This window comes from Anomaloglossus baeobatrachus, chromosome 5 (genome assembly GCF_048569485.1).
Source record: "Anomaloglossus baeobatrachus isolate aAnoBae1 chromosome 5, aAnoBae1.hap1, whole genome shotgun sequence".
Classification (NCBI taxonomy): domain Eukaryota; kingdom Metazoa; phylum Chordata; class Amphibia; order Anura; family Aromobatidae; genus Anomaloglossus; species Anomaloglossus baeobatrachus.
Genome location: NC_134357.1, coordinates 537,794,405 through 537,814,271, shown reverse-complemented (window position 1 = coordinate 537,814,271; position 19,867 = coordinate 537,794,405). Strand labels below are relative to the sequence as shown.

Here is a 19,867-nt window from a genome sequence, read left to right as displayed (position 1 = left end):
TTAGCTGCTTTTGTATTAGATTGTCACTGATACCTGTGTCGTATTTTCCTTTGTCTATCTTGGGCCACGCAGTGAGGAATCTTAGGCTGAAGTAAAATCACCATCCCTAAAATAGAAATTACATGCACCCTGTGTAACATATAAATTTTGAAGAACAACATTAGCTTTCTTTTGAGATATTAAGCGTGTTTTTATTATTTACCGTTCTGGAGTTATGGCTCCATATGTCAGCTTTTTGGCCAAAAATTTGGATTTTTTCAAACTTTGAGCAACGAGCGGCACGGGTTAACGTCGTTTGATCGAGCTCAAATTTTGGCTATCTCAATATCTGGAAAGGGGAATCGTTTTGTGGGGTCCAGATGAACAAGAGTCCGACATTTCCCCCCCCCATATGAGATCCGGTCACCCTAGGGCATAGCGAGGGGCTCAGCAGTCAGGGGCAGCGGCATCAGCCGCAGTGCCCTGCAGCAAGTCCTCTTCTTGACTCTCTTCCCAAGTCGACAACTTGCTATCACAGGTAAGGGTGCTTTACACGCTGCGATATCGCTAACGATTTATCGTCGGGGTCACGGTGTTTGTGAGGCACATCCGGCGCCGTTAGCGACATCGCAGCATGTAACACGTATGAGTGACCTTCAACGATCGCAAAAGTGGTAAAAATCGTTGGTTTTGGAGAGGTCGTCGAAACACCAAATATCGTTGTCTGGTGAGTAATGAGGTTGTTTGTCTTTCCTGCGGCAGCACACATCGCTGTGTGTGACACCGCAGGAACGACGAACATCTCCTTACCTGCCTCCCACCGGCAATGCGGAAGGAAGGAGGTGGGCGGGATGTTACGTCCCGCTCATCTCCGCCCCTCCGATTCTTTTGGCCGGCCGCTTAGTGACGCCGCAGTGACGTCGCTATGACGCCGAACGCACCTCCGCCTTGAGGGAGGGATTGTTCGGCGGTCACAGCGACGTCGCTGCCAAGGTGTGTGTGTGTGTGTGACCCTGCCGAAGCGATAATGTTCGCTACGGCAGCGATCACCAAATGTCGCACGAGCAACGGGGGCGGGTGCTATCGCTAGTGATGTCGTAAAGTGTAAAGCACCCTGTAGTGTCCGGTCATGGTACTCCTTAATCATATTCACATGGACAGTCTTTTGCCTTAGTCTCTGGTCATGTAAAGCAAGAGCACACACACGGCTCCGCTCCGTACACGTCCTACCAAGCGGCTCCACTCCATACCGTTCATACACATACAGCTCTCCTCAAATTGTACACACACGCGCCTCTGCTCCGTACACCTCGTACACACACGCCTCTGCTCCGTACACCTCGTACACACACGCCTCTGCTCCGTACACCTCGTACACACACGCCTCTGCTCCGTACACCTCGTACACACACGCCTCCGCTCCGTACACCTCGTACACACACGCCTCCGCTCCGTACACCTCGTACACACACGCCTCCGCTCCGTACACCTCGTACACACACGCCTCCGCTCCGTACACCTCGTACACACACGCCTCCGCTCCGTACACCTCGTACACACACGCCTCCGCTCCGTACACCTCGTACACACACGCCTCCGCTCCGTACACCTCGTACACACACGCCTCCGCTCCGTACACCTCGTACACACACGCCTCCGCTCCGTACACCTCGTACACACACTCCTCCGCTCCGTACACCTCGTACACACACGGCTCTGCTCCGTACACCTCGTACACACACTTCTCCGCTCCGTACACCTCGTACACACACTCCTCCGCTCCGTACACCTCGTACACACACGCCTCCGCTCCGTACACCTCGTACACTCACGCCTCCGCTCCGTACACCTCGTACACTCACGCCTCCGCTCCGTACACCTCGTACACTCACGCCTCCGCTCCGTACACCTCGTACACTCACGCCTCCGCTCCGTACACCTCGTACACACACGCCTCCGCTCCGTACACCTCGTACACACACGCCTCCGCTCCGTACACCTCGTACACACACGCCTCTGCTCCGTACACATCGTACACACACGGTTCCGCTCCGTACACATCGTACACACGGCTCTGCTCCGTACACATCGTACACACGGCTCTGCTCCGTACACATCGTACACACGGCTCTGCTCCGTACACACACGGCTCTGCTCCGTACACACACGGCTCTGCTCCGTACACCTCACACACACGGCTCTGCTTCATCCACACTGTAAACCCCTCCTGACCCCACACATAACCTTCCCCTCATCCAGCACCATGACACCCAGCACAGCAGAGTCCTGCATACACTGAGGAGCTGACCATGTGACCCCTGACTCCTCCCCTCCATGTGACATCATCACAGGTCCTGGAAGCACAGAGCAGCCATATATCTAGTGTGCGGCTCTGCAGGTGGAGGTATGTGGAGATTCCCCATTACTGGGGCAGGGGGCATTAACCCCTTCACCTCTGAGACTTTCTTGGTGTTGTTCTCTTGCTGATTTCTGTGAATCGTGAGGTTTTTGTTCCTTTTCCTCTGATAGATACAGACGCCCCCAACTATCAGAGAAGTGAGGAAACCCGTCTGTCCCCGGCCCCTCTCCCGCCGTCTGTCCCCGGCCCCTCTCCCGCCGTCTGTCCCCGGCCCCTCTCCCGCCGTCTGTCCCCGGCCCCTCTCCCGCCGTCTGTCCCCGGCCCCTCTCCCGCCGTCTGTCCCCGGCCCCTCTCCCACCGTCTGTCCGCGGCCCCTCTCCCGCCCTCTGTCCGCGGCCCCCTCTCCCGCCGTCTGTCCGCGGCCCCTCTCCCGCGGCCCCTCTCCCGCCGTCTGTCCGCGGCCCCTCTCCCGCCGTCTGTTGCGGCCCCTCTCCCGCCCTCTGCCCCTTTCCCACCCCACACAGTGTAATGTTCCCCCTTACAACTCTACAGCAGTGATAGGACACACCGCGTTCCTCTATATTTCTTTCCTTCCCCCTTATCACCCATTTACCATTTTTTTCTCCACCAGTAGGAGGAGTTGTCAGAGAGTCGGACGCAGGGAGAAATCAGGGAGCGTCCGCTGTATCCAGGACGGTTGGGACCTGGACATTAGATTTTGTTCATTTATAGTTGCAGCAGCCGCAACTTGTTCATTTTCATGGAAGATTCTCTATATGATTTCTTGCTTATTTGTTGGCAGTGTGTGCACAGATTTTTCTCTAGTCACACTCCACGACAGCACACAGGAGGTTAACTTTCCGTTTTAATAGGGACAGGAAACACAAAAGGTTAAATAACCCCTTCCCACCTCCCATCTCCAGTGTTGTTTCCTGTCCCTATGGGGCACGAAGAAATTACCTGCTGTGCTTTCGTGAGCAGTGATGAGAATGCCTTCCCAACCAGGCAGCTGAGGTAGGAGCTAGCCTGCTTCATCCTCCATGGCTGCTTCTTTTTCCTCTAGATTCGGGACCTGCCTGCCCCTTTTGGAGGTAAAGCGGTGCAGGCTGACTCGCCGGGAACCTCCCAAAGCTTCCCGGCACCTCCTCCTCTCACACATGCGGTGGCTGTGGGACACGCGGGAAGCGCTTCATGCCGACGTCACTTCTGGATTCATGCGTTCCACTGTGAAATGCACACGCTGTCACGGGCCCGTGGCAGCACTTGCTCCGTTTGTAGGCCTGCGCCCCCCATGACCGACGAAGGAAGTGGAGTCACCCACTTTGTGGGCAGCTGGGTTATCACCAGGACTTCATTAAAGATCCCGGTGAGAGCACTCTCCAGATCGGACTGAAGATGGAGGGGGATCGCTCAACAAACTCCTGCTTCTGTGGAGCCCAGCACAGCCCCTGGTTCAGTGAGTATACTGTGACTTGGTTGGGGTATACAAGCTTTGCATTGATATGACAGTTGTCCTCTTCCTGGGTGTATATTTACGGCGTCTTCTCTCCCCCTTAGGGAGACACGAATGTTGCACCCAAGAAGGAGAAGACTTCTAGCTGAAAATGTATTACTGTATGTGTAGCAAGAAGCTTCCTTCAAGCCATGCTAAGAAACTATGCCAGCCCTGTACTGACTGTGTAGTTAGGGAGGAACAGCCCTCAATCATTGAAGAGTTGAAAAGCCTGGTGCATCAGGAGGTTCAGGCTTTCTTAGCATCCCTCTCCCAGCCCCTTCCTACTGCGACCCCTGTACCCAAGAAGAGAAAACTCAGCCCTATGGAGGATTCATTCCTCACTGCCAGATGAGTTATTAGAGGAGGATGAAGGTATATCTTCTGTGGATAAAATCAAGAGCAAATATTTTTTTTCTCCATGGACGATATGGATGAGCTACTGGGAGCGGTGCGGGATACTATGGGGGTTGAGGAAGAGAAATCGGCCAGGTCAGTACAGGAGGAAATGTTCGGGGGTGTTAAGAACCCGAAAATAGGTAGAATTCCCGTTGCATGACATAATCAGAGATGTGAGTCTTCAAGAGTGGGAAGCCCCAGAGAAATGCCTTACCATTCCCTGAGAATTGAGAAACCAATTCCCGCTGGAAGAGGATCCCGCCTGCGGCTGGGAGGTGCCTAAGGTGGATGTACAAGTCTCCAGAAGGACAACTCTTCCCTTTGAAGATTCGTCACAACTTAAGGATCCCATGAACCGTAAGATTGACAGCCTCCTTAGAAAGTCCTGGGAGATGTTCTAGATAGGACCGGGGTGGCCTCTACATGTGTGGCCAGATCACTGTTCCAGTGGCTGGGCCAGCTTGAGGATCATCTCACCCAAGACACCCCAAAAGAAGATCTCCTGGCTTCCCTTCCACTTCTCCAGAAGGCAATGGGATTTCTCACTGATTCTTCAGCCGAGTCTGTCCGCATTGCAGCAAGAATTGGGGTTCTTTCAAATTCAACAAGACGAGCCCTTTGGATTAAACTTTGAGTGATAATGCGGCCTCTAAGGTTAAGTTGTGCTCTATCCTATTTCGAGGAGAATATGTTTTTAGTCCGGCCCTGGACGAGATTCTGGAGAAGGTAACAGATAAAAAGAAGATGTTGCCAGAAGAGAACCAAAGGAAGAGAAATAATGACGCCATCAGAATAGGGGGTCGGCTATCGGCATTTTTGCATCAGTGGCAAGAGATATCTACAAACCAGTGGGTCATAAACACCATCGAGGAGAGCCTAAAATTCGAATTTGCCACGTACACTCCACACTGTCTGAGGGTCACTCCCTCTCCTTCACAGGGATCACAAGACACTCGCATGCTATGCATTCAGAACCTACAAAAGATAGAGGTAGTATACTCGGTACCAGAGCCAGAGTTGGGTCACTGTCGGTATTCCTGACTATTCTTGATCCAAAAACCCAATGGTGCCCCCCGGTTAATCATCAATCTAAAACCATTAAATAGTCACATCCATCGTCTACAGGCAATTCAAAATGGAGTCTGTCAGATCCACCATGCTGTTAATCGGTCACGGGTTTTTCGTGGCTACTATTGATTTAAAGGATGCGTATTATCACATCCCAATCTTTCTCTCTCACAGAAAATGTTTCTGTTTTGCGGTTCGTCACAACGGGCATCTTCGTCACTACCAATTCAACGCCCTCCTGTTCGGTCTCTCTTCAGCCCCTCGGGTTTTCACCAAGTTAATGGGGGAGGTGGTGGTGTTCATACGAAATCAGAACATTTGTATCGTTCCCTACCTCGACGACTTCCTGGTAGTGGCCCCCTCTGCCCAGTTGCTCCAACATCAGGTGCAGACAACCCTCGGGATCCTACGCAGATTAGGATGGGTAATAAACCCTCAAAAATCGGACCTCCTTCCCTCTACAAGAAAGGTCTTCCTCTGAGTTACGCTGGACTCCGTCAAACAAAGTTCCTTTCTTCCCATAGACAAACAATTGGGGATCAAGGACAAGGTTTCGTCCATACATGGCCAACGATCTATAACCCTGAGATTCGAGATGTCAGTGTTTTGGGTCTATGACATCATGTATCCCAGCGGTGTCCTGGGCTCAGGCCCACTCATGCTCTCTACAGGCACACATCCTAGCTTCTTGGGATGACTCCCAGAGGTCCCTAAACAAAAAGATATTTTTGCCAGGTCCAGTAAAAACATCTTTACTGTGGTGGATGATTCCAACCCATCTACAAAGGGGAGTCTATTGGAATTGAGAGCCAATAGTGACTATTACCACAGATGCAAGCCAGAGAGGCTGGGGAGCGATAGTCTCTCAAGTTCCCTTCCAAGGCCTCTAGTCTCAGGTCAGCTGCAGATCCTCAAATTACCGAGAGATGGAAGCCATGGACCAAGCACTCAGAGCAGCAGCCTCCATGCTTTAGGGAGCACATGTGATGGTCTAATCGGACAATATGACGTCTGTGGCTCACCTTCGTTATCAGTGAAGCACGCGCCATGTGAGCCTACAAAGGATTTCCGCAAAAATATTTTGTTGGGCAGAAAGGCATCTCTTCTCACTGTCGGCCGTCCATCTGAGGGGTTTCACAAATACCCAAGCGGATTATCTCAGACGGAAAGACATTCATCCTGGAGAATGGTCCTTGAAGCCAGAAGTATTCCACATCTTAGTCCTTAGGTGGGGCCGGCCGAAGGTAGATCTATTTGCGACCCAGCAAAACACAAAGGTAGATCAATATTATTTTTTTTTTTTTTTTTTTTCACTAAATCCCAACAATCAGGCTCTAGCAGTGGATGCCTTCTCCCTTCCTTGGAGGTTTCTACTAGTCTATGCCTTTCAACCAATTCCGTTACTGGCGAGAACTCTGCAAAAGATCAGAATAGACTTGGTTCCTACCATACTGGTCCCACCAATGTGGCCCAGGAGAAGCTGGTTTGGGGCCCTCATCAACTTGTCTCAGGATGGGCCCTTCCTATTACTTCAAGTTCCCGACATTCTCCATCAAGGTCCGCTCTTTCACCAAGATCTCAGGAGGTTGATCTTGGCAACGTGGCTTCTGAATCCGTAATTCTGAGAGCCAGGGGTCTGTCAGAGAGAGTAATTGAAACTGTACAAAAATGCCATAAGCCAGTCTCCAATCTTATCTACTTCAAGATATGGAAAACCTTTACCGCCTAGCGCAGACCTCAGGTTCCTGACCCATTTTATCCAAATGTGGCTCACATCCTGGACTTTCTACAGAATGGCAGATCATACAATCGAGTGGGTGAACTTCAGGCTCTTTCCATACGAGAACCTTATATGAAGATTCTTGATGATTGGATTGTCTTCCGTTTGGATCAGTCCTTTCTTCCAAAAGTGGTGTCAGACTTTCATAGGAAACAGGACATTATCTTACCAACTTTTTGCCAGAACCCGGCTAACCAGAAGGAGATGGAATTTCAATCCCTCGACGTGCTGAGTGGTAGTGCTCTACCTATATTAGACCGAATCCTTCAGAAAGGATTCCATTATTTTCATCCAGATTGTGGGTCGGAATGCTGGGAAAAAGGCGGCCAAGAGTACATTATCCAACTGGATAAAAACCGCTATCAAGGAAGCATACGCTACCCAGGGCCTCCTTCCTCCGGATCGCCTAACAGCACATTTCACATGGTCGGTCTTGATTTCCTGGGCCGAGAGTGCAGATGCTTCCATCGATCAGATTTGCAGAGCCGCTACCTGGTCCTTTGTCAATACTTTCACCAAACATTGCGGCCTGGACTGGTTTTCCAATAAGGATCTGGACTTTGGTCGTAAAGTCCTACAAGCTGTAGTCCTTCCCTAATTCTTTCGTTGGTACTCTTGCTGTGTGCTGTTGTAGAGGGTGACTAGAGAAAATAGAATTTATCTTAACATTATTTCTGTTTCTAGGAAACCCTCCACGACAGCACAATTATTTCCTCCCTATCACTTTCTTTTCTGCATTTTAATGGCTTATTTCTGAAATAAAAGATTTAGACCATTCATGCATTTGTGGTTACTTCGGAAAAACACTAGAGGTGGGGAGGGGTATTTGCTGTCCCTATTAGGGCGGAGAGTTACCCTCCTTTGTGCTGTCGTGGAGGGTTTCCTAGAAACTGAATTATCAGTAAGATTATTTTTACATCTGCGTATTCGCCAATTCTTCTCAGTCTTCACTAGTGTGTGTGTTCAGTAAAATGGCGCTGGAGATTGCAGTACGCGCATGCACAGACTCTGGTGCTATTTTACTGAATACCTGAGTACTGTGCCAATGCGCATGCACCTCCAACAATAGCAATGGTGGTGCTGCGCAATATTCAAATTTAAAAAAGGGGGCAAGCCAGAGTACGCCAGAGGAGGAATAAGCTCCGAGGACCCGACCCGCCCATGTTGCACCCGTCAATCAGTGCAGGGTGGCATTTCTGCCACTTTGGTTAAAGATATTTCATCAACCAAATATCTGATCTTTCTATAAGAGGTACGCCTGGAATCAGTATCTTACTGCGTGTATTGCACTGCCTTTACCTCATAGAGCAAAATCCTAGTGGTTAGTTTTTGTTTTTTTTTTGTTTTTTATATATATATATATATATATATGTTTTCTAAATACATCTTTGACTTTTTCGATACTAAAAAATATATGTAAAACCGCACAATTCAGTAGCATTTTTAATTGTAAAGTTGTCAGGAGTTTTCATGAAATCTCATCCACTTTACAGTTAAATGCAGCAGATTTTCTGTAAAAACAGCGTATATCATTCCCACACATAGTATAATGTTCTCACAGTACCGCCATCCCCCCCCCCCCCCACATAAAATATAATGTTCCCTCACTACCGCGATCCCCCCCACACACAGTATAATGTACCCACAGTACCATCATCTCCCCATACACAGTATATTGTTCCCACAGTACCGCCATCCTCCCCACACACAGTATAATGTTCCCACAGTACCGCCATCTCCCACACACAGTATAATGTTCCCACAGTACCGCCATCTCCCCATACTGTATAATGTTCTCACAGTATTGCCATCCCCACACACACATTGTGATGCTACAAGATGCCCCCCACACTATAGCACCAGCTATCCTTCTGGCAAATAAATAAATCCTCACTTATCCCCGTTCTTGATACAAATGAACCCCTGCATATACCTCCGACCTCTTGGATTAGTTTCCCAAGTCTGGAAATGTGGATCTGGGACGGTCAGCATATTCTAGAGATTTACCAGGGGTTTGTCTTTTCTTTCTGGATGATTTTTTTTACAGTTACCTTAAATGTATGCAAGATGTCTTCTCTTTCTCTTCATCAAGAATGGAACATGTTTTCTTTGATGTAAAAACTTTTTTTGACCTGTCAGAAGTTGTCCTTAGTGTGATCATACAACATCCGGCCTCTGATTGTTCAGGTGATGCCCAGCACTACTGTAGCACAGAGTATTATCCCTGCCTGACTCTGTAATACTAACGATCCTATACACATGAGATAACTGGTGGCTGAACGATTTTTCATCTGATGGCAGATGATCTCACCCGACTGCCCATACACACAACTTGTGTACTTGGCCGGGATTTCCTGTGATTTCTATGAAATAGTAATTGGCAGCCTCCTCTAGTGGAGGATAATCTCCAAAAAGAAAATTGAATCATGATCAGAAATTTAGTATGCCAGCTCCTTCTCTTATCTGACATCATCTGTCTTGAGAGCCCACATATGTTATATAGTCGACCAATTCCAACTGAAATGAGCAATTTCATCAAACTTTAGCCTAATGTGTATGGCAGCCTTAAAGGTAAATGGAATGATGTAAAATAATAAGATTATCACTGCTGTGTTATGATGGTACAATCAACTCACACAGGATAAATAGGTAAAACACTGACAATACTGCAACTGACCCTGCCGTTTCCTGTACAGACTAGAGATTCGGATTATGCAGTCCCTAGTGGTTCCTGTATTGACTGGAATAGCCTTAACCCCAGACTAATCTATGTCAACTCAGACCTATGATGACTGAACGGCCATCGAGTGTTTCATGTTCATGCTAAGGAACCGGAGGGCAGAGCAGAGTGCAATAAATGTACAGAAAGGAAGGGGTGCTGAGATAGATAGGGTTCCCAGAGTGAGTGAAAACAAGCCACGAAATAACAATAAAAGGATTAGTGCGTACTTCTAGAGAGTATGCCCAGTACTTCCTAACTAGAAACAGAAGATAGGTGCAGGGGAAAAAGCATAAACCAAAGAGAGATAAAACCCCAGCTGGTCTGTCACGGACTGTCATAAAAATCAGCCATATGGCTGGACATCCAAATGAGAATATCACCAGCAGGAAATAACTGCAGGGGGAAGGTATTTATAGCCGCACCCAAAAGGTGACTGGACAGCTGAATAAGTGAAAACAGCTGTTACCCTAAAAGACGAAAGCCCCCGTCACACACAGCGATATCGCTAGCGAGATCACTGAAACGTCACAGGTTTTGTGACGTATCAGCGACCTCATTAGTGATATTGCTGTGTGTGAAAAGTAGCAGCGAGCAGGCCTCTGCTGCGAGGTCGCTGATTGTGACAAAACGATCAGGACCATTTTTTGCTCGTTGGTCTCCCGCTGTGCAGCACGCATCACCGTGTTTGACGGCAGGAGGCCAACGAGTGCGGGGTGGATTCAGTTACCTGCATTGCACTTCGGAGCTCTCAGCTGAGCTCCGGAGTGCAGCCTAGACTGCACCGCGAGCGCCGAGTGATTGATTCCCCGGCGATTGCGGTGCAGTCCTGCAAACTCTGAGATCAGACCAGGCTGCAGCTGATTGCTCAGGAGTTCAAACCAGGTAAGGATTCCTCCAGTAGTCAGTCCTTACACGGGTCGCTGGTAGCTGGTTGCTGATCTCTGATCGCTGTGGAGATCTGCCTGATTGACAGCTCACCAACGACCATGTAGCGACGTTCCAGCGATCCCTGCCAGGTCGGATCGCTGGTGCGTCGCAACGGGACCCTAAAGCAAGGATAATGGATAAAAAACACCAGAAGAATAGGTGTATCTGCTGTGGCTCAGTAGATATGTTGAGATGAGACTACAATGGGTCTCTTAAGGTCTGACTGCCGTGTTCAAATTATGTAGAATGTCGTGTGTGCGCGCGAGGTAGATAATAATTGAATAGACCAATTATGACTCTCTCTCACGACTGGCACCAACAGCTCTACTTCTTTATTTCCCAGACAAAGCTTTTATAGTAAGGGTGTAGACAAAAGTATAGTCCAATCAAGTATCGCAGGTCGGGCTCAGGACGTATAGGAATTTGCATAGTCTATGCTGTATTGGTCAGTCCAAACTTCATCTGTCTTCCATATGGTATTCATTAGTTGGGTGTTGGACAGGATGCAGCAGACATCTTCAAGTTACATGTGCTGGTGTTGCGGGTGGGGGGCGCTTCTCTCTCTCTCTCTCTCTCTCTCTCTCTCTCTCTCTCTCTCTCTCTCTCTCTCTCTCTCTCTCTCTCTCTCTCTCTCTCTCTCTCTCTCTCTCTCTCTCTCTCTCTCTCTCTCTCTCTCTCTCTCTCTCGCCACTGCCACTACTTATTTTTCTGCAACTGGAAATAGAAAAAGGGTAACAAAGATATATAAAAACATAGTAAAACATTCATCCCTTACGGGAGGCATATTGCTTGAACGTTGCAATAACCAAAACAGTCATCTACATTTTACGTTTTCGCCGCCAACCAAAACACCTGAACCCACCCTCGGTGCCACCACTAATCCCAAGTGCACACTGTTCCGGGTTCCTGGGGCGTTTACAATGTTCGGGTAAAGTCCCTCACCTGTCAGTCCACCCCAAGGGTTCCATAGTCTGGGAACCCTTGGCCTGGAGGTTAGCCACCGGTTTTTTTTAGTGATTGTGCCTCGGCCAACTCTCCCGCAGGCCCTTCCTCCAACCGACCTCTACAGAGGTGTTGCAGTCCTGGCAGTGGGGTAACAAGAAAGTAGATGGGTGTATTTACAAGACCCAAGAAGGTTTTTGGGGTGGCTATGACAGTTCATGAGCCATAGTCCATGGTTTTAACTTATTTAACGGGAGGGTAAACATAATAAACAGTATAAAGGTAGCCTGGAACCGCTACCTACTCCTTATCTTCATTCAAGAAAATCAGGTAAAGTACACGGTTAACTAGCATTTACTTATATACATACATGTCTATATAAGAAGAACACACAGGCACCACTCACTCTCTATATCTGAGCGGTTTCTGACCTAGGTTAGGGCGTGTATACCTTCTTAACCCTACATTTTTGCCTAGGTTCGCTGGGGTACAGTGATCTACGGGTTCCTCACTCCTAGGAATGGGTAGGTGCATCCCTGGGTGTATGTGCCGGTGTAGCGCTAGTAGTCCTCACTAGTTCTGCATCTTCCACGGGTTGTGGGAACATTATGGCGGGAACAATCACTGCTCCATTCTGCATAGGCCAGTCAGCTGGGAAATCACCCATATTGGTGTGGATCACCTCTTTTCTTCCTTCTACGCCCGGAGTTGGAGTGAGAACCTCTTCCACAATCTTCAGGGGCTCCGGACACTTCTTCAAATGGTCCCTAGATACGGTGGCCGTAGTTTTCCCTTGGTCTCGGCTGACAAGGTAAGTTTTCCGATTATTCAGATCAGTGAACTGGATAACATAGGGGGCTCTCTCCAACTGGTCGTCCAATTCATACAATCTTCTTTTTCTCTTCAGCACCACATCTCCGGGTGCAAAGGGGGCAGCTTTCGCCTGTTTGTTAAAGTGCTGCTCTTGCCTCTCCCTGCTCTTAGAAAGGAGGCGGTTCGCCGGCAACAGCGACGTCGCTCATCGGGTAAGTCCGTGTGACGTGTCCGAGCGATGTTGTGCGCCATGGGCAGCGATTTGCCTGTGACGCACAACCGACGGGGGCGGGTACGCACGCTAGCGATATCGCTGCGTGTAATGGGGCCTTAAGTATAGCAGAACCGTTTCAAAGTTGCGATGCCCCAAGCAACACTCCATCAATCTCTGGAAGGTTCCGGGTGCGTTGCACAACCCAAATGGCATGCTGTTGAACTCGCAGAGGCCCATCGGGGTAGAGAAGGCGGTCTTCTCTCGATCCTCCTCTGCAATGGACACCTGCCAGTAGCCACTAGTGAGATCAAGAGTGGAAAAGTAATTTGCAGTTCTCAATGTAGCCAGCGATTCCTCAATACGGGGAAGAGGATATGCATCCTTATGGGTGATCTGATTAATCTTCCGGTAATCCACACACATCCTCATGGTGCCGTCCTTTTTCTTTACCAGGACCAGTGGAGCTGCCCAGGGGCTAGAACTATGACGGATAACCCCTGCCTCCCTCATGCTCCTCAACATGTCCTTGGCACACTGGTAATGTGCAGGCGGTATTAGCCTATACCTCTCTTTGATGGGCTGGTGTGCACCTGTGGGGATGTAGTGTTGGACCCCTTTTATCCTCCCAAAGTCGAACGGGTGTTTGCTGAAGACCTGCTCATACTCCTGCACTACCCTGTAAACCCCCTCCTTGTGATGTGAAGGGCTGGAGTCAGTGCCTACGTGTAGTTCTCGACACCACTCCTCTGGCTGACTTGATGGACTGTCACTGGCTGGTTGAGGTGCAATGTTGGGGGGCACAGTGGTTTGAATGGCATGTGCATCTACAGTGAATAGCTTAGCAATGGTGGCATATCTGGGTAGCTTAACTTCCTCTTCCCCGCAATTCATCACTCTCACGGGCACTCTTCCCTTCCGGACATCAATTATCCCTCTGGCTGCCAAAACTGTGGGCCAGTGTTCTGAAGGCAGAGGCTCCACCACTGCCTGATAATCCTGTCCCTGGACACCTACTGCTGCCCTACACCAGATCATCATCTCACTTCGTGGAGGCACTATAAGAGGAGCCACGTCCATCACTCGCACACCACCAATCTCTCCACCAGACAGATTCACCTGTTGCCGCTGCAGGAGGGCACGAATTTCACGTTGCATAGCCCTCTGCCGGCCCACTTCTGCCGTGGCAGACAGTTGTTGCAATAGGTGCAATACTTCCCCCATACAATTTTCATTAACATTAGTCCCTAGGACCATTTTCAGGTTACGATCACTAGGGTCATTCTGCACCACGATACGTTTTTGGTGCTCTAGTTCCACTCGCCCCACCTTAAGCGTAACCTCCTTAAACCCCACTTGGGTCATAGGGAGTCCATTGGCCGCGATGATAGTAAGGCCAGAGTCTGGTGTGGTGAGGTCATCATCAGACCAGTAACGCTTATACAGTACACAGGGTATAGTTGTTACCTGCAAGCCGGTCTCCAGGAACGCGAACGTCTGGATCCCGTCTACGGTGAGGGAGATGATGAGGCGGCCTCCGACATACCTCTCACGCCAATCAGCTGGGCCTTGTGGATCTATTCCTGATGATTGGCCCTTGGCCTCAGGGGTTGCTCGTTTAAAGGACACCGACAAGAGTAGAGGCCAGTCTTGTTGCATCTATAACAAACAGGCTGTCCATACCGGTTGTTGCTCCTTCTCTGCATCCAGGGGACGTCTTCAGGGCTGTATGCGAGCTAGATCTTCTCCGCCGGCTTGGTGTTTGGCTGGAGCTGCAGGGCCTCGAGGATCCTGGCGACGGCCTTGCTCAGCCGCTGGACTTGGGATGACAGTTCATCGGGCGCTCCAAGGGGTGCAGATGGCACTGCGGGTGCTGGTAGGGCTAATAGAGGAGCGTTCACCAATAAGTGAGAAGTATCAGCCGGCCAGGGTGATGGTACAGAGTCACTAGCTTCCGGGGTTTGTAAGGCCTTGATGGCCCGGTCCTTTAGGACTGCGACGTTTAAGTCCGGATGCTCCAGGGCCCTCAGATGCAGCTGCTTACGGTCCTCTGCTGACCCCAACCCCTGCAGGAACTGCTCCACCAGCATTTTGTTACACTCAGGCTCGTTGATAGTCTACCTGCCTCAGAGTGCGCAGAGCAGTTTGTAGCCTCAAGGCGTAGTCTCTGATATTGTCCTGTGGACGCTGCCGGCAATTGTAAAACTGCATTCTTAATTCCGCCTCTGTGCGGGTCTCAAAGGCTACTTGCAGCTTGTCAAAGATGGCGGCTACCGAGACCCGATCCTCATCAGTCCAAGTTTCAACTTCTTGTTCAGCGACGCTGGTCAGCTGTCCAAGCACCACGGATGCGCGCTGCTTGCCAGTCATGGCGTACATATCAAGAACGGTACATATTTTCTTCTTGAATACCTGCAGGGCATCGGGTCGGCTATCATACTGGGGTAGCCAGGCAGCGCCAGGCACATAAGGTAAGGTGATCAGCATCACTTGAGTAACTGCCGCGACCGCAGACTCCACCGTTCCTGTGACCGGAGCGGAGCCTGCCGCTTCTCCGTCACCTTGCACCACTGCGGGAGCCACCGCTCCATCATCGCTATCGGGTGCCGACATTCTTCCGGTCTTTCCCCCTTGGTTTTTCGACAGTTGTCTCGCGGGACCCACTGTCCTATGCGCTTCCTGTCTTGGGAGTCACCAGCTTCCACCCGCGTTCCCAGGGGGCGAGGCTTCAACTTTGCGTCTTTTTCGGGGAAGAAGATGATGGAGCTGTCGTTTTGGCGCCAAAGATGGCAGGCAAGATGGCGGCAGTTCAAAATTTTCAAACAGTTCACAGAATTTAAAGCAAGGCGCAAGTCATCAACAGATGGGGTAAGAATCCTGTTCGTGACACCAGGTTCGGGTTGTTGCGGGCGGGAGCCGCCGCTGCTTCTCTCTCTTTCGGGGGGCCTGCTCAGATCCGGGTTACTGCTACGGCTCAAGTAGTGACCGGATCTGGGCTCCCACGGCCGCGCGTCCTCCCAACCGTCGGAAAGGGGATATTTACAAGGGAGGTTGTCTGTGACGCCACCCGTGGGTTGCGGTGAGGGATGTTGGCACCACCGCTGGCTGTTGATGGGGCGCCCGGGGCTGATGGAACGGGGTCAGCAAGATGGGATCCCCTCCACAGGTAGGGTAGGTGTAGTCCCGGGGCCCGCGGGTTGAACACAAGAGTAATGGTTGCTGGAGGTGGCGCGCCGGACCGGGGGACAGTGGTGTACTCACAGTTCAATAATTTCAGACAAGTCCAGTAGTAAACCAAGTTGCCAGTGGCCGGCTACCTTTGGAGGGTGCATTCGGGTCCCGCACCCAGATTGATGAACAGATATCCCTTCCTCCTGCACTTTGTGTTTCCTTCTCTTTTGGACGACTTCGCATGGAACAGAGACGTCCACTCCCGGTTCTATTTGTGTTGAGAGCTGTGGCCCGCGAAAGCTGACCCTTGGGATTTCAGTGGGCTCTTGGTGGACACCCTATCCCCCGCGTTGGGCTTCCGTTTCGCTCTATCTGGGCAGTAAATTGGGACAATGTCTGGAACCTTGTCCCTGGCTGGTTAATTGGAGAGGGGCTTGCAACCTTCCTCGCCCTAGGGTCCAGGCACCCCGACTGTGCACGGCCTCCGTACCGGATTCTTGCTGTCGTCACTGGCAGGTAACAACCCTTCCCCGGTTCACTTTAGGTCTCCCGCGACCGGATCTCCGTCGCCTGTGGCTCTGCTCACCGTCTGCCACCTAGCCAAGTAGTCCAAGGGCCACTACCCCTGACTACCACTGCACTGTCAGCTTCACTTCACTTCAATACTACTGTCTACTTCCACTCCTGAACTTGACCCCTTCTACCACTTCAACTTCCTCTAGACTCACTTGTTCCCTGCTCTGACACCTCAGGACCCCTAGGTGGGCGTTCTCATCTGCCTGATCCCGCCCACTGGTGTGTCCCTATTATCATGAGGGGGTGGCTAGGGTTTAATGGCTGTGTGTTATGCCTAAGTGCGGGATTCTGATGGTAACAAGGAGAATGTACACATTTGTGACTACCTGGTTTTGCCTGGGCGTCACACTGGTATATTGTATTAACCTCATAACGACGGCCGTACGACTTAAAGCGGCGGTAAAACAGGGTACTTATTCTGTTCCGCCGCTTTAAAGCGGCGGCCCGAAAAAACCATGTAGCGCCCCCCAGCGACCGAAAATCTCGGGGGTTTCAGCTACCGGGGGTAACTGAGACCCCCCCCCAGATTATGAATCGGGGTGTTTTTTTTTTTGGACCCCGATAATGTGATCGCCGGTATACACCGTATACCGACGAACACATGAAAAAATAAATGGCCGGTAAAACTGATTTCTTTTTCATCTGACATGATCAAACATGTCAGATGAGAGAGAAATATCAACCCCTAGTGCCCCCAAAGCCCCCGGTACCGGAGAGTCCCCCCACCACCGGAGCAGTCAAAATGGCGCTGAAGCGCACAGAAAACTGCTGCCGCTGCCGGCTCTGCATTCATTTCCCTCCGATCTGAAATGATCAAACATTTCAGATCGGAGGGAAATGTCCTCCCCCTGACCCCTCCTCCGGTCCACCGGAGCCCTCTGGTCCACCGGAGCCCCTCCGGTTCTCTAGAGCGCTCCCCCTTCCCCCCCTCCGGAGCATGCAAGATTGCAGCGCATAGCGCGCGGCCGCATTCATCCTGCTCTTTCTGCCGCATGTGACACGTCACATGTGGCAGAAAAGTCAGCCCCCGGTCAGCCCCGTTACCTGGCTGCTGCTCCGTCCCCGCGATCACTCCGCCTCCTAAAAAGCTGGCGGCGCATGCGCAGACAGCGGCTGTCAGCTGGATCCTTGCAAGCAGGGACGCTGACCTCGCTGCTGCGCTGTGGACCGGGGGAGAGTGAGTGCAGTAATCTGCAGCCACACTCCTCACATGGAGAGCCTGCTGTTCTAGAAAATGGGGGGTACGTTCTGTGAGCGTGCCCCTCATATTCTGGAATGAGGTTACTGCAAGTCACTCTGCCCTAGGTTGGACCGGGGCAGTGTGAGTGCAGTATTCTCAGATTACTGCACCCACACTGCTCATGGAGAGCTTGCTCTTCCAGAAAATGGGGGATACGTTCCCTGAACGTGCCCCCCATATTCTAGAAGGTCCAGAGTCGCCGAGGGACCTCCAAAATGGATTACAGTGACCGAAATTTATTTATTTTCAATAAATTGGTGAAAAAGGAATGTTTCGGGGAGTTTTTTTTTCAAATAATTTTTTTTTTTTTGTGTTTATTTTTTTCTATTACTGACTGGGTTAGTGATGTCGGGTATCTGTTTAGATGCCGTGACATCACTAACCCCAGGGCTTGATGCCAGGTGACATTACAGCTGGTATCAACCCCGTATATTACCCCGTTTGCCACCGCACCAGGGCGCGGGATGAGCTGGAGCGAAGCGCCAGGGTTGGCGCATCTAATGGATGCGCCACTTCTTTGGCAGCTGCAGCCTGCTATTTTTAGGCTGGGAAGAGTCCAATAACCATGGCTCTTCCCACCCTGAGAATACCAGACCCCAGCTGTCCGCTTCACCTTGGCTGGTGATCTAATTTGGGGGGGACCCCACGTTTGTTTTTTTTTTTTTTAAAAACACGCCTGGGGAGCCCTCCAAATTGATCACCAGCCAAGGTGAAGCTGTCAGCTGTGGTTTGCAGGCTACAGCTGTCTGCTTTGCCCTAGCTGGCTATCAAAAATGGGGGGGACCCCACGTCGTTAATTTTAATAATTTTTTGGGGGGCTAAATACAAGGCTAGGCACCCTTTAGTGCCACATGAAAGGCACTAAAGGGCGCCAGCTTAGAATATGCAGGGGGGTGGGACGTTATATATGTTTGACATCTATCCATTCATCCATTGTAGCATTTTAGGCTGTGTGCCCACAATCAGGGTTTGCAGCGTTTTGGGCGCAAAGTGTTTTCCCTGCATCCATAGCGCTGCATTGTGCAGTAGAAGCACAGTGGAAGGATTTTTAGAAATCCTATGCCCAATGTGCTTCTTTTCTCCGCAGCATAAAGCGACCTGTGGTGCAGCTTCCCGAGCCTCAGCATGTCAATTTATGCTGCAGAGACAAGAGTGTTCTCTGCAGATAGCATAGAGCTCCACAGCAGCCTGAACCCAAATCGTGGGCATGGGCAACTGCGTTCTCCCGTGGACAACACTCACATCTCTGCAGGAAGGCTGACACTGTGTACTAGACGCCGTGTCGCTGGATCATGGCCACATAGCCTAAAAGTGCGAAATTTGTTGCTACAGCAACATTTTTTTGAAGTACCTGTGGATTCAAAATTCTTACTATACTCCTGAATAAAATCCAGTTTCCAAAATGGGGTCACTTGTGGGGGGTTTCTGCTGTATAGGTACCCAAGGGGCCCTGCTAATGTGACATGGTGCCCGCAATTTATTTCAACTTTTCCAGAATTCAAATGGTGCTCCTTCCATTCCAAGCCCTCCCATTTATCCAAACAGAGGTTTTTGGCCACATGTGGGGAATCTCTGTGCTCATAAGACATTGGATAACAACCTGTGGGGTCCACGGTTTGTTGTTGCCTCTTGAAAAAGTAAGAAATATGATGCTAAAGCAACATTTTTGTGAAAAAAATGAAAATGTTCAATATGGCAACCTAAGCTTATCAAATTCTGTGAAGTACTCTTGGATTCAAACTGCTCACTATACACCTAGATAAAAGCCTTGAGGTGTCTTGTTTCCAGAATGGGGTCACTTGTGGGAAATCTCCACTGTTTAGGCACCTTAGGGGCTTTCCAAATGCAACATAGCGTCCGCTAATGATTCCAGCCAATTGTGCAGTCAAATGGCGCTCCTTCCCTTCCGAGCCCTGCTGTGCACCCAAACAGTTGATTTTCATCACACATAAGGTATCAGCATACTCAGGAGAAATTGCACAATAAATTTTATGCTGAATTTTTTCCTTTTACACTTGTAAAAAAAAAAGCTACCTGGTTGAAGTAACAATTTTGTGGTAAAAATGTATTTTTTTATTTTCACAGCTCAACATTATAAACTTCTGTGAAGCACCTGGGGGTTCAGGGTACTCACCAAACATCTAGATAAATTCCTTCAGGGGTCTGTTTTCCAAAATGGGGCCACATG

The 19,867-nt window shown here is 50.1% G+C and overlaps 1 protein-coding gene across 1 annotated transcript in view; it reads left to right on the top strand.

The window, feature by feature from the left end:
* Nucleotides 1–2,333: 2,333 nt before the first annotated feature.
* LOC142310443 (uncharacterized) overlaps nucleotides 2,334–19,867 on the top strand; it is a 59,855-nt gene continuing 42,321 nt past the window's right edge. Inside the window, exon 1 of the mRNA XM_075347968.1 lies at nucleotides 2,334–2,383. The gene's annotated coding sequence lies outside the window, so the exon portion shown is untranslated. The remainder of the gene's footprint in view (nucleotides 2,384–19,867) is intronic.